Source organism: Microcebus murinus, chromosome X (genome assembly GCF_040939455.1).
Source record: "Microcebus murinus isolate Inina chromosome X, M.murinus_Inina_mat1.0, whole genome shotgun sequence".
NCBI lineage: Eukaryota > Metazoa > Chordata > Mammalia > Primates > Cheirogaleidae > Microcebus > Microcebus murinus.
The window spans coordinates 115,789,389-115,813,523 of NC_134136.1; the positions used below are offsets into that span (position 1 = coordinate 115,789,389).

Below are 24,135 nucleotides of genomic sequence, written 5' to 3' on the forward strand. Positions count from 1 at the left end.
CAAATACCTATTTACCAATTCTATTTCTTTTGGTGGAAACTGTCTGTATCAGTCCTTGCCCATTTGTGTATGAAGCTTAATATCTTCCCTCTCATTGGCATGAACTCTTTATCTATGTTCAATAGAATATAACCCTTTTATGTCAATATCGAAGCAAATTGATTTTCACTTTTTTCAATTTTTGTTAAATCTATTGATGTTTTCCTTTGTGAATCCCAGTCCTTTGAAGCTTTAAAAGCTCTCTAAAGATCTGTTAAATAATTTTATCTTTTGCTAGCTTTCCTATGATTTCATTAGCTTATATGAACTCTATTCTGTCTGTAGTTTTCTTGTATATTTATGTGTGTGGGGAGGGTGAATCTATATTGATTTCCGAATTGTTAACTAGTTTTGTCAAGACTGTTTAAAAATCCTTCTTTTCTCTATTATATTTACTGAACTTTATTGTATGTACTGTTGAAAGGACTCTTATCAAATAGGAATGCCTGCTGCTGCCCGACTGGCAAGCTGTTTTTTCCCCTGCCCTGTACCCTTCTAAGTGAATCTGATGCCATGTGTGGCCTATTGGGTCTGAATGTTCAGTAATATGTAAAAAGCCTGCCCTGGTGGGTGCTGCAGATTAGGTAATGTCTAAGGGGGATTTCTCATAGCTCATTGAGGCGATGAATGTATCAAGGAGGTCTTCAACTGAGGGTGAGTAGATAAAAGAAGCCAGGGCACCAAAAGAAGGGAAAGATCATTCAGAGAGAAGGCAGAGCATGCCAAACAAATTCTTCTACTGCAAAATTTTGCCTGGGACCAGCAGGATACAGATTCAAAGTTGTTTTGGCACATATGCCATAGGTGGCCTCCCTTAGTTTAGGCCCACCTCTAACATCTGCAGGGCCTGGGTCAAGTGTGTAAATGGAAGTCCATGGTACCAATGTTTATTTATTTATTTATTTATTTTTGAGACAGAGTCTCACTCTGTTTCCTGGGCTAGAGTGCCGTGGCGTCAGCCTAGCTCATAGCAACCTCAAACTCTTGGGCTTAAGCAATCCTTCTGTCTCAGCCTCCCGAGTAGCTGGGACTACAGGCATGTGCCACCATGCCCAGCTAATTTTTTCTATATATTTTTAGTCGCCCAGCTAATTTCTTTCTATTTTTTTTTTTTACTAGAGACGGAGTCTCGCTCTTGCTCAGGCTGGTCTTGAACTCCTGACCTCGAGCGAGCCTCCCGCCTCGGCCTCCCAGAGTGCTGGGATTACAGGCGTCAGCCACTGGTACCATATGTTTAAATATTTAAAAGTTACACATCAAACTTATAAACGGTTAAATATGTACTAACCTTCCACCTTGACAAATAGGTCTTCATAATGACCTGGAAAGTTAGCTTCTATTAAGAATTCTTGGGTTCCTCAGAGTTCCTCCCCAGAATATGACATCTTAGATATCTGGCCCTTGGCCTGCCTTTCTTCTCCCTGGACCCCCCCCCAGGCTCCATCCCTAATCTTAGAGCCTTTCTAGGCTATGGCTGATATCCCAAGGTATAAGAGGTACTGGTCTAAGCACATATTTTACAACCACTTAACAAGGCCACTAACTCCTCATCTTAGCATGGTGTCTTTTGCCATTCCTCCTCTACTCATTTCTGGTATAGTTGTCTCTTGGTATCTGTGGAGGATTGGTTCCAGGACTCCCCTCCCCTCTTCAAATACCAAAATCTGCAGATGTTCAAGTCCATGATATAAAATGGCATCGTATTTGCATATAACCTATACACATACCCTGTATACTTTAAATCATCTGTAGATTACTTGTAATACCTAATACAATGGAAATGCTAGGTAAACATTGTATTTTTAAATGAGCATTTTTTATTGTTGTATTATTTTAAATTTTTATTTCCTTGAATATTTTCAATTGAATTCAAGGATACAGAACCTGTGGATACAAAGAGCCAACTCTACTTAATTCTGGGTCAGTTAAGATTCTTAGTCACAAGGAATAGAAATAAACCATGGTTGATTTAAGCAAAAAAGGAGTTTATTAATAGGAGACTGGATTGCTCACAGAATGGCAGGGAAGCCTGTAAACCAAGAATGGTGCTATGGAGTCAGAAACCTAACCCTAAACTGATCTGATGAGGGCACTACTGTGCCCTACAGAGCTGCTGTAGCCTGCACCATTGTCCCTGCTAATGTTAGATGTTGCACTGCATTCCAAGTGCTACTACTACAACTATTCCTGTAATCTTCCATCCTGCCACCTGAGAGTTCCACATGGTCTTTGTTTTTTGTCACCAGCTATTACGTGAGTGGATGCGTCTGGCTCATGAAATCTATTTCACATGCCCATATCCTAACTGCCAAGGAGAGCCAATATTTGGCATTTTTAGCTTGATAGGGCTTTGTCCCCTATTGAGACTCTTAAGATGAAGGATTTTCCAAATACTAGAAAGAAGGTTCAGATGTTGGGATGGCCAAAAACAATGAGAAATGCCCACTACACATTAGTTCTAGACTCAAGTCTATATTTAACTACCTGGCAGACCTTGATCATGACACTTAGCCTTTCTGGGTTGATGATGACTCCTTGATAAAATGATGAGATTGGCTTAGTAATCTCTAAGATCTCTTTTTTTGTATCCTAAAAAATTCTGTTTCTTTGAAAAAAGACTAGCTTGAAAGATTTTGCTACTTCTAAAATTTAAATGTAGTGTAAGATGCTGTTTATCAAGTTTTAGAAACTGAGGATTGTTCTAATGCCCATCTAGATAATCAAAGATTGATTTGTCACCATTTCTATGGTCCTCTATTTATAACTCTTTTCTTTTTCCTAGACATTTTTCCTTTCCAGTTGCTTAAAGAAGTGGTCCCCAACCTTTTTGGCACCAGGGACCAGTTTCATGGAAGACAATTTTTCCATGGTTAAAGCTCAGGTGATGGGGAATGGCTCGAAATACAAATGAAGCTTTGCTCGCTTGCCCAACATTCACCTCCTACTGTGTGTCTGGACAATTTTTCCATGGACTAGGGGTAGGGTAGGAGGAAGCTCAGGCAGTGATGCACAGGCCACGGATCGGTACCCAGCTGTGTATGTGAGGGGGTTGGGGAGCACAGGCTTAAAGGACCAAGATCACGTGACCACTAATCAATGTTGTTTGGCAATAGTGCCTCCTAGTGGTTGAGGAGACTACAGCTACAGGGGACAGCAAATAATAAGATAGGAATAGCAGACCTCTGGGTTAGTTGTTTATGTTAACATACCTCTCTGTATGGTTTTCTAAGATTCCCAGAAAAAAAGGAAGGCAGATAAAAGCAACAGCTCCTGTTCTGTTCTACCACATAGGAACTTTACTGATAGCCCTCAGTATTAGTATACTAGTCCTCACAGCTAATCACCACCCTTCCCAACCTCCAATGCTAAAATGACAGGGAAGAGCCTCCAGATACAAATCACAATGAGTTATATTACAGAAACTTAGAACAGGAAGCTTAATTAAAAGACCTGCTTTAGGTTAGTAACTAATTAGGCAGACAGGACTAGAACCTCAGTTGCTTTTTAGCCCATTGTATAACTCCATGTTTCCTGTTCACCTTTTTTATATATTATATATTTTATTATTATTATTATTATTATTATTTTTTTTATTCCTTTATTTTATTTTTTTTTTCCATTTTCAGTTGGCCAATTAACGTTTTTTTTTTTTTTTTTTATTTTTAGTAGAGACGGGGTCTCGGCTCTTGCTCAGGCTGGTCTTGAACTTCTGAGCTCCAACGATCCACCCGCCTCGGCCTCCCAGAGAGCTAGGATTACAGGCGTGAGCCACAGCGCCCGGCCTATTATTATTATTTTTTAATAGAGATGGGGTCTTGCTCTTGCTCAGGCTGGTCTCCAACTCCTGAGCTCAAACAATCCGCCCGCCTCGGCCTCCCAGAGTGCTAGGATTACAGGTATGAGCGACCACTCCAGGCCTGTTCACCTTTTTAAAGGAGGTTGCCCTTGCCTTAACATGGACTTCACGGGTTATTGAGAGAATGGTGACATTCTACTTTTTCAAGGGGATTGTTTTTTTTAATTACTGCAAATTTTCACAAGTTCTTTCCCAGCTGACCAGGAGACAGACAGGGTTTCAGGGTGCTAGGTAGGAACTAAGTTTCTAAGCTACCATTGTTTCTACACTCAAAATGAGGTCTGTAGACTTCAACTAAGACACTGGTTACTAATAGGCCCCAGTTATGCTTGCATAGGGCTAAGTGTCCAAAGGCCCAAGTCCTAGAGCTTCTCTCTTTTCTACCTAGTCCTCTCCACCCAAATCTCTTAACTTCATTCTTTCTAATAATTGCTGTGTAAATACCTTACATGTAATTCTTTATCTATTGGATGTATTAGTTCAGCTGGTTTAAACACATTTTTGTTTTAAGTTTTTTAGACCTTTGATTTAGTCCTGCTTACTTTTGCAGGTGGGAGCTGGGATGGAACCTCTGCCACCCCAAACCATATCAATCATAATCACTGTATCAGTTTGCTTTCTATTCTGCATAAGTTCTTGTAACTCTGATATGGGTGAGTATCTTTGATTCTTCCTAATTTTCTCTAGCTCTTCTTTCCACTTTTCTCTCTAGAAATAAGTTGTCCCTCTTTGCTCCTCAAAGCCTTGATTTTTTTATTCAGAGGCAGGTTCATTGCAGTCCCTGCCACCACTGACAGTACCCTTCAAATGATGTAGATATGAAAACTGCAACAAGTTCCTTCTAGTTGCTTGTGGAATTCAAGGATTTAGGGTCATTCTTTGTCAGTTCTACTTCTGGCATAACTTCTGTTTATTTATTTCATAGAACATCTAAAGAACTGTAAACAATCATGCCAGCTCCGATGTGGCCTTGAAGATGAGGAAGGTGGGCTAATTTAGAAAACGATCTCACCTTGAACAAAGACACCGGGTATTATAAAATAATCATTAGTTTTCTGTTTTCATTTTACTGCCATTTGCACTCTGAAATCAAACTAGCTAGTGTAATTATTACTTCTAGGCAAGTTCCTAGCTAAAATGAAAATGTTAATGTTGGTAATTATAAACTACAGATGTATATAGATATAAACAAAAACTGAGGGATAAGCACAGGTATCTGCCCAAGATTAAATTGTTCCAACTTAGCAAGTAAAATGGAACCATTATTGTGTTCTCAGGAGAATATCCCATATGCTCATGAATTATTTCCAAATTTCAGACATTATCAAGAAAAAATTAGGAGTCCCTGAATGTTCAAATAATATCATGGCCAATTTGCAAATAACAACAAAACTCTTTACATGGACAAATAAAGCCAGCAGTTAACTAAACTGATCCTTGAGTATTACAGAAAGACATAGATACCTAAATTTATTATCCTCATAGATTATGATTTTTATATCACTCACTCCTCTGGAATAAGATACTGAAGGTTCCTGTTAAATCCAGGTATGTTAATAGCTAACTGAGCATTTAACTGTGTCAAGTGCAATTTTAAGTGCTTTACAAGTGGTAACTTATTTCATCCTAATAACACTAGGAGATAGGTATTATTTTGCAGATGAGGAAATTGAGGCTTAAGAAAAATGTTATATGTTAATAATTTGTCCAAGGTCATATAGTTACAAAGTAGCAGAGCCAGGATTTGAACCTGGCTCCAGGTTCCTGAGCTCTTAACCTTGAATCCTGAGGCTTATAAAAAGAATTTATGATAATAACAGTGAAGATGATAGTAACACTATCTAGTGTTGTGATTATCAGAGTATTTTCACATTTCATTTCATTCTCACAAGTTGATAGAATAGAAACTGAAGTGCCAAGAGGTGAAATGGATCATGCACTAATGGTAATGACTCCTAAACTTTTATCTCTAAGCCTCAATTCTTCTCCTGGAGGTCAGACTCATATAGGCAGTTCGGATTGGACATCTACAGGTAGATGCCCACGAACTCAAATGATCCAAGAGTTAATTACTAATTTTCTTCCCCAAACTTTATTTCTATCCAAAGTGATAGTGTTTCTTCAATTGTGAAAGTTTGGGGCTATCATCTCTTTGAGTAAGCTTCTCCTCTTCATCAGTACCTTATGCCAGAATTCCCATTTATGTATGTTGGATATTTTAAATCTGGCCTTCAGACTCTCAGCTTCTCTTTTGTACTTAGCATCTTACCATACTTACAGATAAACAGGCACATGCAATTAACCTCAGTGGGCTGTTGAGTTAAGAGACAATAAAAAGTGTAAAGTGGCCAGGCGTGGTGGCTCACGCCTGTAATCCTAGCACTCTGGGAGGCTGAGGCGGGCAGATTGCTCGAGGTCAGGAGTTTGAAACCAGCCTGAGCAAGAGTGAGACCCCGTCTCTACTATAAATAGAAATTTATTGGCCAACTAATATATATATATAAAATTAGCTGGGCATGGTGGCACATGCCTGTAGTCCCAGATACTCGGGAGGCTGAGGCAGCAGGATTGCCTGAGCCCAGGAGTTTGAGGTTGCTGTGAGCTAGGCTGACGCCACAGCACTCACTCTAGCCTGGGCAACAAAGCGAGTCTCTGTCTCAAAAAAAAAAAAAAAAAGTGTAAAGTATAGCAACAGTTACAAGCATCATCAATGGTTTTTATTTTTGTCTCTTAATATAGAATGCTTCACGAATTTGCATGTCATCTTTGTGTAGGGGCCATGCTAATCTTCTCTGTATCATTCCAATTTTAGTATATGTGCTGCTGAAGTGAGCGCATCAATGGTTTTATTACATGTCCAGACTCGTCTCCAATCATTCTCTCATCTTGCACGTTGTTCCAAAGTCATAGCCCACCATTATTAGTAGTGCCCTAACCACACAAGTTGACTTATATTTCTGGCCATTCCACATGCTCGTAATGCATATCACCTTTCCCACTTATGTAGTCAATTTACCATCTATATTCTATTGGACTCTCACATCTAGAACTTCAGCCCAAGCATGGAAATGGCAGTGGGCTTTTATTTGCCCCTGGATAAACATGGAACAGATTCCTGATTCAAAAGAAGGTTATTCATAGAGGTCAATAATTTAGGATACTTAATGCTAGAAAAATAGAGGGAAACTGAGACAATCAGATAAATTCATTCGTTCATTCATGTGTATTTTTTCTCTGGAATGTGAAGTAAGAAAAGCAGAAAGAAATTAGTTGGGCTTCAAGGTCATGCAAATTTGGAAACTGGGCAGCCCATTTTGGGGTTATGTCCAAGCCTTTGAGTAAATAGGAAAGCTGGTCTTTCCAGAGCAAAGTAGATGCAAAACTCTGAGGAATGAAGACAGTAGTAACTTCAGCTCCTGAGGTCTTTTTTCCTAGTTCCTGTGAGGCCTGGCTTCATTCTGTTTTCTTTGCTTAAATTTCATGAGATTTCTACATTTTTATAAAATCTTTATAAAGATACTTATATATACTATATAAAGATACTTTCGTCTAGTTTCATCTCTACCACCTGGCAAATTCTTGATTATCTTCAAATCTCAGTTACACTTCCTCTGTGATGGCTCTTTCTCTTCCTCTCTTCATCCCCCTCTCCTTTCCTCTGATTGTAAGTGTTTCCATGCCTATCTATCTCTGTCCTGAGATTCTAGCTATAACCCACAGATAATAGGCATTAAGAAACAAAATTACTAAATAGATAAGGTTGGTGACAGACCAAGGACAATAGCACAGGCCTCTCCATTTGTCCTCTAATGTTCTTTCACTTACTATATCACTCACTAAGGAAATGAAATATCAGATAGGAATAAAAAATGGCAGTAAAGATATATCAATAGATACTGAATAGGGTGCACATCTCAGAAATGAACATTGGACACTGGTTAAGGAAGTTTAGTGAAGGACAGAACTAAGAAGTATCCAAACCCTTCATTTTCCTATAGTATTGTTCTTGACATCCTCTCTTTACCTGGCTTCTGTGACCCCTTGGTGTTGTGATTTTTCTCTTATCTCATCAGCTGTTCCTTCTCTACCTCATTTTCTTGCTCTTCCTCCTATTTTACAACCTCTAAAATATGTGGAGCTCCTAATCCACACATCCAACTTCCTATTTAGCAATTTCATTCAGATGTCCTACAGAGACTTCAAACTCAACATGTCCAAAGTATTTCATCATCTACTTTCAGGGCTGCCCAAGTTAGTCAGTGGCACCTTCAAATATCAAGTACTCAAGCCAGAGATGGAGTGTTAACTTTGACTCCTACTCCTTCTGTACTTCCTTTATCGAAGCATCAAACCCCATGCCTTCTAATTCCTCTGTACACTATAGTTACTTCCTTTGTTCTTTACTGACACTGATCTATCCTAGTCATCAATGTCCACACTGAACTACTGTGATGGCCTTCTAATTCTCCCCACATTCAAACATGTTCCTTCCAACCCCATAGTTATACTGTAGCCAAAAAATTCTTTAAAAATGGTGATCTGATCTTGGGATACTATCTTGTGATAGTATCCACATTTTTAAGATAAATTCCCAAACCCTTGCCATGTCTTAAAAGGCCCATAAAGATCTTGCTCCTATTTCCAAGGACCTCTTGAATCCTCAATGGTGTGCATAAGAAATATGAAGACTGTCTTTCGGACAAGTAGTATTTTTTAGAGTCTGGCAAAAAGACAGAACAAGTATATCTTTTACATCTCCTACTAAGAATCAACTGCTTAATCCAGCAGAGGGACAAATGGCCTTATCTTTACTTCTGAGTATTACAAATTCTCTTGGACTCAGTGACCTTATAATGATAAGAAATCTACTTTAGTTAACAGCATTCTGATCAAGTCCACAGATATGAATGAAGGACATAAAATAAATCAGAATTTATCTATGGCTTTCTGTCCAGACTTATGCATATGATAACAGGTTTATAATAAGGTAAGCTATATACTAATCAATATGACTGAGAGATTAGTTCAGTTCTTTAAACACAATTTAAAATTAAAGCCTATAACCCTCATACAATGCTGGTGGGAATGCAAAGTGGTATAACATTTATGCAAGGAATTTTGCATTAGCAATAGTATGAAATGATGTATGTACAAGTATATTCATGTAACAGAAGACTGGAAACAATCCAAATGTCCATTAATAGGGGAATGGTTTAATAAACTATTCTATACCATAATGAAGTATTAAGCAAGTATAAACAGTAATGAAAAAGATGTCTACATACTGCTATGGAGTGATCCCCAGTGTTTTCATATTGTTAAATTAAAAAAAAATCAAGGTTTAAAAGAGAATATATGACAGTGTGGAAGAAGGGGGTTGTGATACAAAAATATATACATATCTTATATTTTCAAACAAAAATAATAGAAAAATAAAATAAAAACTAACTTTTTAAAATAGTTTCCTTTAGAGCAAGAAAGTGAATATGGAGAGGGATGTAAACCAGATCTTTCTGAATAAACTCTATTCAGAGATTTGACTTTGTATAATCATATAAATGTTTTTCATAATTTAAAAACAAAATTAAAGCAAGAAGGAAAAAAGGCAATCCTGAAAATTAAAAACAAACTGATGTAGATCTCTGAATAAGCTCAGTGGACTGCATCAATGTCAATATCTTGGCTGTGATAGCCTACTAGTTTTACAGAAGGTTAATATTGGGAGAAACTGGGCAAAGTCTACAATTTCTCTGTATTATTTTATAGCTGCATACAAATCTACAATTATATCAATAATAACTTCAATTAAAAAAAGCCAAACAAATGGAAACAAACCCAAATCTATCTATATCAAACTTGTGGCATAACCACAAAGCAAAGAGTTATTTAAAGTGACTTTAAAACTAATCTGCATTCAGTAGTCCCACTTTTTATTATATATTTAAACCAGTAGTATGAAGCAAATATGTTGATGTGGCAGGGAACCCAGGCTTTCAGAGATAAGATATACAAGTATAAAATTTAAAAAGTTGGGCTGGGTGGGGTGGCTCACACCTGTAATCCTAGCACTCTGGGGGGCCAAGACAGGAGGATCGCTTGAGACCAGTTTGAGACCAGCCTGAGCAAGAGTGAGACCCTGTCTCTACAAAAAATAGAAAAATTAGCCGAGTGTGGTGGCAAACACCTATAGTCCCAGATACTTGGGAGGCTGAGGCAGGAGGATTGCTGGGGCCCAGGAGTTTGAGATCGCAATGAGCTATGATGACGCCACTGCACTCCAGCCCAGGCAAGAGAGCTAGACTCCATCATGAACAAACAAACAACAACAACAAAAAAGTTGGCCAGGTGCAGTGGCTCACACCTGTAATCCCAGCACTCTGGGAAGCTGAGGCAGAGGATCCCTTTAGGCCAGGAGTAAGAGACCAGGCTGGGCAACACAGCAAGACTCCATTGCTACAAAAAAATAAAAAAATTAGCCAGGCATGTGGCATGCACCTGTAGTGCCAGCTACTTGGGAGGCTGGGATGGGAGGATCACTTGAGCCCAGGAGTTCAAGGCTGCAGTGAGCTCTGATCATGCCACTGCACTCCAGCCTGGGTGACAGAGCGTCTCTAAAAATAAATAAATAAAATAAAATTAAAATAAAATTTAAATTTAAAAGTTAAATAAAAACCCTGTAATTTCTCTCTCACTTAAAGAAAACTTTTATATTATAGAAAATTTTAAAAGCAGAAAGTAAAGAGCTTCATGTATTCATTACCCTGATCCAACAATTAACAACACGTTAGGGCCAGGTGTTGTGGCTCATGCCTGTAATCCTAGCACTTTTGGAGGCCGAGGCAGGAGGATCACTTGAGGCTAGGAGTTTGAGACCAGCCTGAACAAAAACAAGAATCCGTTTCTATGAAAAATAGAAAAACTAGCTGGGCGTGGTGGTGCATGCCTATAATCCCAGCTACTTGGGAAACTTGCTTGAGTCCGGGAGTATGAGGTTCCAGTGAGCTATGATGATGCCATTGCACTCCAGTCTGGGCAACAGAGTGAGACTCTGTCTCAAAACAAAACAATGCATTGGCCAATCTTGTTTCACCTATATTCCAACCTAGGATGCACTGCCTACCCGTTGCCTGATTTTGAGGCATATCCCAGATGTCAATAAATGTTATGTATATATATTTCAGTACTTATCTCCAAAAGGTAAGGACTCTTTTTTGTAACATAACCACAATGCCAAAATTACACATTAAAAACTAACAATTTCTTACCATCTAACAACTATCTTGTAAATAAACATCTGTAATTGTTACCTTAAACTGGAAATAATGGTATAAACTCATGGTTTCTTTTTTGTTTAGTTTTGTTTAGTTCTGTTTTATTTTAGAATAATTTTAGATTTACATAAGAGTCGCAAAGATAGCACAGTTGACCCTTGAACAACATGGGTTTGAACTGTGTAGGTCCATTTATAAGCAGGTATTTGTGGGATGCGAAACTTGTGTATACGGAGAGCTTACTTTTAACCGCAGGACTTGAGATGTGTGGATTTAGATACACTCGAGGTTTCCTGGAACCAATCCCCTGCATATACCGACGGACGACTTTACAGATTCCTGTATATCCCTGACCCAACTAGTGTTACTATCTTAGGTAACTACAGAACTTCTGTCAAAACTAAAAGAGTAACACTGGTACATTACTATTAACTAAACTCCACCAGTTTGTGGACTAATGTACTTTTTCTGTTGCATCCCATTTGGGATTCCACACTGTATTTAGTCATCATGTCTCCTTAGTCTACTCTGGTCTGTGACAGTTCCTCAGTTTTTCCTTGCTTTTCATAACCTTGATAGCTTTAAAGAGTAATGGCCAGGTATTTTATAGAATGTCCCTCAATTTGGGTTTATCTGATATCTTTCTCTTGCCTAGGTTGGAATTATGTTTTTTTTTTTTTTGCGGGGGTGGGGGGTAGAATATCAAAGGTGAAATGCCCCTCCCATCACATCATATTAGGGAATAGCTGATATCCACATGACTTCATCACTGGTGATGTTAACTTAGTCACTTGGTAAAGATGGTATGTGCCAGTTCTCTCCACTGTAAAATTACTATTTTCCTTTCCATATTTTGTTTTTTGAAAGTGAGTCACTAAGTCCAGCACACACTTAAGGGAGGAAGGAGGTTATCTATATTTAGTACTTGGAATTCCTCTGTAAGGAAGGTTTTTTTCCCTCTCCCATTTATTTATCCATTTATATAATTATTTCTTTATATCAGTATGGACTCACATATATATTTATTTTATACTTTGGGTTATAATCTAATACTGTGTTCTTCCTATTATTTTTGCTCGAATTGTTTCAGTTTGGGCCATTGGGAGTGTTTTCAGGTTGGTTCCTATGTCTCTCTGACATGACCCTACCTTTTTGACTACTTCCTTATGCTTCAGGCTTATCTTATCTTTTCTCTGTCCCAGCCCTAGAAGTAATAACCATTTCTTCAAGGAGCCCTAGCCTCCTTCTATTAGAGGAGGATATTTAGAAATGAAGATCTAGGGGTAGATATGCTCATTGTTACTGGAATATCACTGTTTCAGGCCCTCTAAGTGGACAGAGCTAGGAAATACATGTATGTGTACTAATCCATGTATGTACATGTATCTGTAATTATTTCTGATCTGTGTGTATATATTTGTGTGTGTACATATAATAAATCAAATATGAGGTCATAATGCTGTCTCCAACTCTAATCCAGTACCAAAGAGTTCATTCTTGCCTTCTTTCTTGCTTATTTGTAACTTTCTCTGACAGAATTTTAATGTTCTGCATATTTAAAAAAAATTAGTAAGAAAAATAAAACAGGCAAATTTGGGGCAATATTTACAAACACATGAAAAAGGTAAATATACTTAGTAAATAAAGAATTCTTACAACTACAACAAGTAAACACCTAAAGAACTAAAGAAAACTAAACAACTAAAGTGACTAGATGAAAAAGAAATGGGTAAACATACTTAAAATATTTGACCACAATAACAAAATAAATGCAAATTAAACCAAAACATCATTTTGACCTATTAAAATATAAACATGGACACTCTCACCTACCATTGGTATAAATATAATTGGTATATCTTTATGGAGAGTAATATGAAACTACATAAAAAGAGTTTTAAATATATTTTAAATATATCCTAGAGTTCTGCTTCTGATAATGGAAGACTATGTGATATCTCCCATTGAAAATAACCAAATAAGTTAAAAAAAATGGAAAGCATCAAAGTATTAACCAAATTGTCAGGAATGTCCCTGAGATCTAGGAGAGAATGGGAATTCAGAAAGATCAGGCCAAGAATCATAGTCCTGTTTGCCCTGAGGACATTTGCTTATACAGATGATATCTCTAAGGGAAAACAAGTCAGAATTCAGGGGAATCTGATAAAGTCTACTATCCAGCAATGAGCTGGGACCCTAAAGAGCTAGGGGTGAACTAGAAGTAGTCAGCTCCTTCATAGACTTGCATCCTGGCTTTACATCTAGGTGGCCCTGAAAATCTAAGCCTTGAACCTTGATTTAGATAGTCCCAAACTACTAATGCCTAACAGTACCTATGAAAAGCAAATAAAAATCCTCTGTGGAGGAAGAAAGCATCATCCTAGGCCAATAATTTTCAACATAATTTCCAGCACACAATCAAAATGAATCAGGTACATGAAGGAATAAGAGATTTTGACCAAGCGAAAATAACAGGCAATAATGGCAAACCCACAGGGACTTCATATACTGAGATTATTCAACACAGATTATCAAACAATGAAGCTTACTAAGTCACAGAACATAAAAGCTGAGCTTGACTTTTTTGGCAAGAAAATGAAAGTAAAAAGTAATATAGCAGATTTAAAAAAGGAAATAGAAACTATAAAACTGAAAAATATAATTAAAATTTAAAAATCAGTGAATAGATTAACAGCAATTAGACAATGCTCAAGAGAACATTAGAGGACTGGAAGAGTGGGCAGAAGAAACAAAAAAAAAAGCATGAAGGGAAAACATGCAAAATATAGGAAAGAAGGTAGGAGACATTGAGAATACCACAAGGTATAATTATACCTATATTTAATTTGGTCACAAAGATGATGAGAGAGAGAAAGGAGCAGAGACAGTATCTGAAGAGAAAATGGTTGTGGATTTTCTATAACCATGAATAATATCAACACACAGACTGAAGAAACTTAACCTAAGGCAAGGTTAAAACACAGATATATACATTCTTAAGATACATCGCAGAGAAAATTAAAGAAAACAAAAGATGAAGAAAACATTTTAATAACTTGAAAAATAAGGACAGATTACCTTCAGAGAAGTGACAGACTGCTAGCTGAATTCTCAGCAGCAATGGATGCTGAAAGATAGTGAAATGATATCTAATGGAAAGAAAATGCCAACCTAGAAATCTTTACTCAGTGAATATCCTTCAAGACTGAAAGGAATATAAGAAAATTTTGAAACTAAAAAAATTGGAAAGTTTGTACCCAGCAGACTGAAACAAGGAAAACTAACTCAGATAAAACCTTAGAGATGCTGAAAGAATAAAGAACATAAAAAGGATAAGTATAAGAGTAAATCTAAATGAATAAAAATAAATAGAGGATGCTATAAATACATGTAACTTATGTTTTTATACACATATGTAAACACACGAAAAACATGGCCTATAAGTCAAGGAAGGCATTATAAAAAATTAATGTGTTCTACAGAGCTTATACTATTCAGGAGGACAATACTGGTATCAATATCAGAATTTGATAAATTAGAGAGTATACTGTAATTTCTGGGATATACACTAAGATAAAAGAATGCTTAAACTTTCAAAGAGAGGGAAAATGGAATGATAAAAATATCCATATGATCCAAATAAATCAATGAAAGAGAGGAAAAGGAACAAGCAACAGTGGTACAAATAGAAAACACATAAGAAGGCCATAGATGTAAATCAAAACACCAAAATATAATTAAATATAAATGGACTAAACGCTCCAACTAAAAGACAAAGATCGAGAGGCTGGAATAAAAAACAACTTAACTATATGCCTTTAACAAGAGACATATCTAAAACCCAAGAATACAAAAAGGTTGAAATTAAAAGAAATGAAAAAGCTCCCTAAAATAAAATCCAAAATAGAAGGATGGAAATAACAATCAATAGAAATTACTGAAATAGAAAATAACACAATACTTTTTATTATCTGATCCTTTTGATTTATACAAGTTGTCACTGAAAAGACCAATAAAATGGGCAAATATCTGGCAGCACAGTAAGTTTATTTAAAGCGGAATCACCACAAATATGAGTGATGTGCTGTGCTATGACTTTATGATGGTTACTAGGCAACAGGAATTTTTTGGCTTCATTATAATCTTATAGGACCACCATTAGCTGTGGTCTGTTGTTACTGCACTGTTATGCAGCGTACGACTATATATGTAGGCAAAAAGTATTTGATAAAATTCATGATCCATTCATGCTTTGCAAACTCTAAGATCAGAAATAAGCAAAGATAACTGCTACCATCATTGTTTTGGATGTTTTATCCATTGCACTAAAGTCAAGAAAAAGAAAGAACATGTAAAAAAAAGAATTGGACAGGAACAAATCAAATCCTCATTATATGCAGACAACATGATCATTATGTAGAAAATACAATTCTATATATTAATTATTGGAATTAGAATTAATGAAACCTGATGAATAGAAAAGAATACAAAGTTAGTACAAGGAAAAAGGGGAAAAGAGAGCAGAGTGAAAGAAACTGACCTACTCTTCAAGGCACATATCTAAGAATAACTCTAATAAAACATAAATCTAACATGGATGTACACAACCTCTATAGAGAAAAGTATAAAACTTTAATAAAAGAAATCAAAGAGCTAAATAAATGAGAAGATAGACACAATGTTCACGAATTGGATAATTTGATGTTGTAAACATGTCAATTATTCTCAAATTGATTTAAAGATTTGATATAGCAATTCAAGTTAAAATCCCAATAGTTTTTTTTTGGGGGGGGGGTAGGAACTGACGACCTCATTCTAAAATGTATATGGGAAATGCAGAGACAAGTACCTTCCTCAAAACATGCTTGAAGAAGGACAAGGTGGAAGGAGCTGCTCTACAAATTATCAGAACTTAAAAAGCTGCAGCCAGTAAGACAAGATGTTTTTGGCACAATGCCAGGCGAATAGGCCAATGGACCAGAATTGATCCTAGAAACAATCACACATAGATGAATGCTTGATTTTTGCAAAACTGGTACTGCAGAGTAGTCTTTGCAGTAATTGTGCTGGGACAATTGAATATCCATATGGAAAGAAATGAAATTGGACTGTTACCTAACAGCATAACCCAAATAAATTCCAGATGGATGATAAAATATAGGAGAATAGCTTCATGATCTCAGGGTACGCAAATATTTCTTAAGACACAAAAACACGAACCATAAGAGAAAAAATTGATAAATTAAGACTATATCACAATTACAAGCTTCTTTTTATCAAAAGATACCATTAAAAGAATGATGAGACAGGTCACTAAGTGGCAATTAGGGAAGAATAATCAGGAAAAATCACAATGAGATTCTACAACACATCAATTGGTAAAAATTTAATATTCTAACAATGTCAAGTACTAGGAAGGATGTGCAGCACAGATGATAATTAATCATGAGAATAAAAGGAGGGTGCTGACTCTTATATTATCCTTTATAGAGCTTGAGCCCATCCTTTGAAGTGAGGTATCACAAGAATGGAAAACAAGCACCACATGTACTCACCATCAAATTGTACTAACTGATCAACACTAAGGTGCTCACATGGTAGTAATATTCATTGGGTACCGGTCAGGTGGGAGGTGGGGTGGGGATGGGTGAACTCACAACTAATGGATGTGGAGTGCACTGTATGGGAGAAGGGCACACTTGTAGCCCTGGCTTGGGTGAGGCAAAGGCACTATATGTAACCAAAATATTTGTACCCCCATAATATTCTGAAATGAAAAAAGGAGGGTGGGTTAATAAGGACTCACAGGCTGGCCGGGCGCGGTGGCTCACACCTGTAATCCTAGCCTTCTGGGAGGCCGAGGCGGGCGGATTGCTCAAGGTCAGGAGTTCGAAACCAGCCTGAGCAAGAGCAAGACCCCGTCTCTACTATAAATAGAAAGAAATTAATTGGCCAACTAATATATATAGAACAAATTAGCCAGGCATGGTGGCGCATGCCTGTAGTCCCAGCTACTTGGGAGGCTGAGGCAGGAGGATTTCTTGAGCCCAGGAATTTGAGGCTGCTGTGAGCTAGGCTGATGCCATGGCACTCATTCTAGCCTGGGCAACAAAGCGAGACTCTGTCTCAAAAAAAAAAAAATAAAATAAAATAAGGACTCACAGGCCTAAATAGAGGCACTCTCAGGAAAACCAGGACTAAGATCACTTTAGAGAGTCACACAGAATTGGGAGAGGGTCAGTTTATACCTCCATGTTAGAAAATAGCTTGGTATTCCCTAGGAAAACTGAAGTTGTATAACACATATTCTAAAACCTGTCAAGTCCACTCCTAGGTCTATTACCCTATATGAATGTGTACTTAGGTGCACAAGGATACATGTACAAGACTGTTTACAACAGCATTGTTCAAAATAGCCAAATCTGTAAACCATCCAAATACCCATTAACATTAAATTGAATAGTGAAAGTTTGTTCGCTGTAATACTATATAGTGATAAAAACACAAAGCAACCTGGATAAATCTCTGAGACCAAAAAAAGAGAGCATATATTGTAGGATTCCACTTAAAGATTTTTTAAAAACAGATAACACTGAATTTTATTATTTGTGAATACCTATTTCGATGGTATGGATACAAAAGCACAAAAGTGAAGTCCAGATTAAAGTTATTTCTGAGAGAAGAAGGGAGATATGATCAGAAAGTAGAATTCAGGGGCCATTGTGGTGCTGGTAGTTTTTAAAATTTTTTGAACTGGGTTGTTCACTTGACAATAATTCCTTAAGCTGTATGTTTATGTGTATGCATTTTTCAAAATATGATGTATCATACAAAAAATTAAGTGTGATGTATGTATTTGTGTATATTCGTATACTCTTTTACCCAGCAATCTTACTTCCAGAAATGTATTCTGGGGAAACAAAGTAATCAAGGAGTGTGAACAAAATTTAATCCTATGCACATACACACACAAAAGGATAAATGTGGTGTGACATGCATTCAAGATATAAAAATTATATAGCAATTATGTAATAGGTACTCAACATACAAATACATTTAAAAAAAGGAGTATGAACAAGTAATTCTGTACAAGAATATTAATCATAACATTTCTAATAGGGAAAAACAAAAAACAATGCAAATATTCAATTATAGGGAAACTATTAAATTAAATATGGCACATGCACACACTTAGACATCTTAATGCAGTCATTAAAATACTGTATCTAAAAATATTTAATGGTATAGCAAAATGCTTAAAATTAAGTGAAAAGAATCAGGAAACAAAATTGTGTAAATGATCTCAATTAATATAATTGTGATAATGAGTACAAACAGGACATGTTCTAAATTGTACACTGATTAACTTTTGTGAACAGCGTTATTTTTTTCATTATAATTTTCCATAATTTCTAAATGTTTACAGGGTATGTGTATTGTAAAGGTTGTTTATATTAAAAATACTTATTTTTATTTTTAAATGAAAACACCATATTTCTTTTAAAGAACAGAAAATTAACAGGATTTTCTTCATATTTTATATGTATACAAATGTATTCAAAATTATTTTAGTGTCTTAAAGATTAGTTTTCATAGACAAAAAATTACTAGAGTGACAACTTCAAAGGTATTTCTAAGACAGTGGCATCAGAATACAGTTTATTTTCTAATGTGGTATTCAAAGCTCAAAATCTATTCTACACTGTAACATCTCAATCTAGGATTTGTTTTATACAAAAATCTGGCCACCTAATTAAAAAAAAATAGATGTTAAACTGATACGGTAGTTACAGTTTAAAGTTAAAAAAAAAAACAAACACCAAAAAACCAAAAACCTAAAGCCTATAATTATCTTTACTGGCAATTGCAGCACCAGGAGTTTATCATCTCAAAACTCTTCTTCTATTTATCTCTATTGTAGTTCATACAGAAGAGTTAAAATAGCAGGCCTAAACTACTACTTTGTGATAGGCTTGGAAGGCCTGCATCTAAGGTTGGCCCTTCATGGGCATCTAGGAATGTGGATTTCAGGAGGTACCCTACATTCCTAATTAAAAAGAGTGGCTCCCTGTGTCTTACCTGTTTGTGCAAACAATATGATTTATGCTGAACACCTGTTTTCTTTCTGAAGTCTGGAATTTGGTACATGCCAGGTAGAGGATGCCTGTGTGATCAGCTTCCAATAAAAACCCAGGACACTGAATCTCTAAAGAACTTTCCTGGTTGACAACACTTCACACCTGTTGTCATAACTCATTGCTGAGAGAGGACTCTTGGAAGCTTGAGCTTGGTTTCCTGTGGTCTTTGACCCATGTACCTTTTTCTCTTGCAATTTTGCTTTATCTACTTTAGCTGTAATAAATCATAGTTGTGAATATGACTATATGCTGATTTCTATGAGTTTTCTTAGTGAATCATCACACCTGGGGGTGGTCTTGGGGACCCCTGACATATAGTTCTTAAAACTATAATGAACTAAACATTTTGATACAGTGAATCAAGAGAAATGTTTAATTTGCTGAATGAATAGCAATTTATGTCACAGATAAAAAGAAAAAATCAAAATAGATAAGACTAGCTATAAAAATATGTGCCGATCTCCAAATAAATTAAAATGCTACAGTCCAGATTTTTATTGCCTGATACGAGATAAACATATTTTCCCTTAAGTAGCAAGTTTGCTGGTAAATAGTAATCAGTTCCACTCTATCACTACAAATGAGTTTCACAAACACTCCCTTCCCCGGGCATAAATACTGGACCCCAAAAAATTAAATTTTAGGAATACATTAAAGAGCTTTATGTTTATCTCCTTTGTGAGCTTAAAAAAAAAACCCAAACTGTTAATATTATTTTAAAAGATATAAACTATTGTTTTCATGTCAGATGTGTTTTAAATCCTATTTAATTACTGTAAAAGTCTCCCTGTGGTATATGCAATCATTTTATAATAAGGTAATTAAAATTCCTTGGGCAGCCAATTTAGGATTTACAGCTTAACTCAAGTACCAGACACTACTAAAGACAAGCTCAAATGTGTTACTTAGAAATAAATATTTAATTTGGGGGGACAACATAACTCAGCCCTCTCTTCAAAACTGAACCTATATTTTAAAATACATTTCAGCAAATTGCTGTAGACAGGTTCAGATTTAATTATAATCCCAAAGCAATGAATGTACAAACATGCAGATGTCTAAAAACAGTACTGTTGGTGTTGGGGAAATGACAACATAGTCTCTAAATCATATTAGCCCTACTTTACAATTCATTCATCTCTTGGCCTGCCCCATTAGAATCTATATCTGTTGAAAGTGAATTTCTAGGGTTGGGGCCTGGGTATATGTTTGTTTAACAACCTCTACACAGGATTTTCCAACATAAGTTTTGAAATTTACTTCTCTAATCTTTTCTAATTCTAAACTTCTGGTTCTGTGAGTCTCTGTATTTAAATATGCTTTAAACTTATAAACCATTTGTGATTAAGTGGATATCAACTAGCTCTAAGGATTTTCTAATATGGTAAGCAACATTATTGGCCAATATAATTTCATGACTTCAGTCTGGGAAGAAATAGGGAGTGTTGGTTATACACAGTCTGTGGCAAAGACAGATATGGATACCACATCAAGAAACTCACTGATAATCCAAATATGTTGTTTTGTCTAGCCTTTTCTCCACCAAAATGATAAGAGCTGTTTCTAAGCAGCCAACAAACAGGAAAGTTAAACTGATCTAGTTTCATTTGTTTTCCCTTTCCTTGTCTATTCTGTATTGTTGTCATGTTAGAAAACTATAAAAAGGATCCAGGTAACCCATAACCTGAGCAATGAGCCCCCTGCATACCAGCAGTAATTATATCTATTGCCAAGAAACATGGAACTAATTCTGGAGTAGCTTAGTCTATGTTGCAGCTATAGAAGCAATCTTTCACCTAGCCAGTAGGTGGAACCACACACAATTGTATTGGCTTTGCTCTTTGATCTACATGACCTTAAATCTTATAGCAATGGATGTTTTTGGTTGGTTGGCTGGCTTAAAACCCAGGAGATGAGGGATACAAAAAACTGGGCAAGGCCAATTGGTGAGGTAAATTTATAAAACAATGATACAAAAGAGAAGTTTTATATTTCTACTTTGTTTCTGGCCGTTTTGAGAAATAACTAAGGCACTTTGTGAATTTATAATACAGTTCCAGATTCCCTAGAGCTAATAAAACAATTCTAAATTTAGAAATCTGTCATTTAAAATTCATGTTCAATCAGGGAAAATTGAACATCAACTGAACATGACATGGTAATAAGTAACTGTTGTTGACTTTGTTAGGTATGATAACATTACGGTCATTTTTTTTTAAAAGTCCTTATATGTAAGAAATACAAACAGAAATTTTTATAGGTGAAGTAACATTGCTTTAGGAATTTCCAGGAGGAAAAAAGACAACAGGAAAGGAGAGATAGAACAGAAATGGCAAAATGTTTTGATAACTGTTGTAGCTCGGTGACCAGTGTGCTGGGGTTCATTATACTATTCTCTCTTTTCATTTGAAATTTTCCATAATAAAAGCTTAAAAAAATGAAAATAGAAAGCCATGTTCTAGTGATTTGCGTTAACGTCTGGATTAGGTCACTGGCAAATAATCCAACTTTAATGAGGTCTTGTCTCAATATACAGCTACCGATGAATTAGTTTAATCACAACTGAAGCACACAAAATTAGCTACATAAAATCCCATATAGACTGCTTCAACACTGAGGAACTAAAATTAACCTGTTAAATCCACTGGAAATAATACTTTATAGTTATAAAGCACCTCACCATTTACAAAAGGACTTCACATACAGTTTCTCATCTAGTTCTCATAATCTTATGAATATTTTCAAGGTAAGAAAACTGAGACTCAGAGAAGTTACAAGACTTGGCCAATGTCACATAATTAGTAAAATGAGAGCTGGAATGCTAGCCCAGGTTTTATGATACCAAAGACCTTCTTCTTTCTACTACATTGTCATTTAGTGCCCTTCCATACAAATAGCATACATGGTGAAATTTAGATGAATTTTTAAAATTTGCTTTCTATGCTCTACATTATATAGTACATAAAACCTGGTTTTTAGTTTTCTCAGAAAATAAACATGGAGAGAAACATTTCTTGAATAAATAATAAAATTAAACCAGAAAAGTAATTTAAAAGGAATTATAATATCTTAAAATCAGGAGGGATGTTAGAGGCCCTCCCTCTCTAGTCCAGAATTATAACCCTATCTTCAGCCCTCTTAGCTGGATCCAGCTTTAGCTTGAGCATTCTACTGAGAAACTACATAGTCTGTGAGATAGCTTGCTTCATTCTTGGAGTAAGTCTAATGATTAAAGAGACCTTCCTTAGTTAGAGGTGAAATCTGCTACTTGTTGATTCTAGTTACAGCCTCTGATGCTACATTGAATAAGCATAGAATCTTCTTATACATGATGATCTTTCAAATAACTGAAGACATTGATCATGTTCTACCTATGGGCTTCTGCTTTGGAAACTCTTTTAGCAGAATAAGAAAACTAATACAATAATGGTTAACTAAAGCTTCCCTGTCTTCTCAAGAGCTCTTCCATGCCAGTGGTCTTCAACCTGGAATTTGGGCATCTCTGGGAGTACCCAAAGCCCTTCCAGAAGACATATGAACTAGGATATTTTTCAGGCAATCAATTTCCGTATCTTAATTTGCCATAATTTGGTCTGTCTGAAAACAAGTCTGTGGTCTGCTAACTTTCCTTTTACATCTCCATAACTACAATCTCCCATCTCAAAAGATCAGGCTGTCTAGCTTCAAAGAGACAATTGGGGAATATACAACTCCTGAGGGAGGGAGAGACCCTTTAGAGCAAAACAAAAACATAAAGAGGGCTTGAGAAAAAAAGGGAGTTGCCACTGTACTTCATCTAGGCAATATATTCATGGCAAAGCCTGATCTATTTTAGAATTTGAAATCAATGGTAAGGTGAATGTCACAGGTGTGTCTATTAACACTTTAATTTTATTTGAAAAATGAAGTCAGAATTTTTTCTGAGAGAAAATGAGTCTGATTTGGCTGAGTGATTTGACAATGAGGACTGGCTTTGCCATGTAGGTCACCTAGCAGACATTTTCCATAAAGTGAACAAGATAAATATGCAGCTCTACAGTTGTGAAGAAAATATACTTGAAAGAATATTCAAGACACTGAAAATTATATTCTCATAATAAAAGCTTTTATATATCAACCTAAAAATATGTGAGAGGGGTACATAAGTTTTTCAAAATTCTCTTAGCGGGTTTGCCAGCAAAGATTTTGAAGGCCATGACTTTATGACAGAATTGGCAGGCTCTTTCCCATTCTGGTTATCCCCTTCTGCAAACATTCCAGTGTCCTGCTTTCAATGAACACTCCAGAAAGAATAGGGGGAGTGTGGCTTTGTTCAGAATACTATATACTTCTAATTAATGCAGCCTAACATTCCATTCAGGACTTTTAAAGCCGTTGCAGACAACTAAAACATTTACATCTTTTTCATATAAGTAGTTACAACTAAATTCACACTGATCTTGTACTTATATATTTGAATGAAGGTTTTTATATCAACTGCTTTTATTTTATTTTTAATTTTGACTCTTTTATTTATTTTTAAATTTCAGAATATTGTGGGGGTATAAACATTTTGGTTACATATAATGCCTTTGCCTCACCCAAGCCAGAGCTACTGCTTTTAAAATCTCACCTTTTCTGTTTCAGCTCCTTTGCTACAAACTTGTAAAACAAATTTCAAGTTTTGATGCAGACAGCCAATGTGTCGGCTAAGCCCTCTGTGGTAGGCAGCTTGTGAAATGGCTCCTAGTGATCCCCTCCTCTTGTGTGTGGGCTGGATCTAGTGACTTGTTTCTAACTAAAAGAATATAGCATAAGTGATAGTATGCAGTTTCAGAGATTAGGTTACAAG

The 24,135-nt window shown here is 36.1% G+C and overlaps 1 protein-coding gene and 1 non-coding gene across 12 annotated transcripts in view; both read right to left on the reverse strand.

Moving 5' to 3' along the window:
* CASK (calcium/calmodulin dependent serine protein kinase) overlaps positions 1-24,135 on the reverse strand; it is a 381,055-nt gene that overhangs the window by 210,869 nt on the left and 146,051 nt on the right. The gene's annotated exons all lie outside the window — the stretch shown is intronic.
* On the reverse strand, positions 6,625-6,731 carry LOC142866037 (U6 spliceosomal RNA). The gene has a single exon (XR_012916109.1). It is a non-coding gene; the product is annotated as a U6 spliceosomal RNA (small nuclear RNA).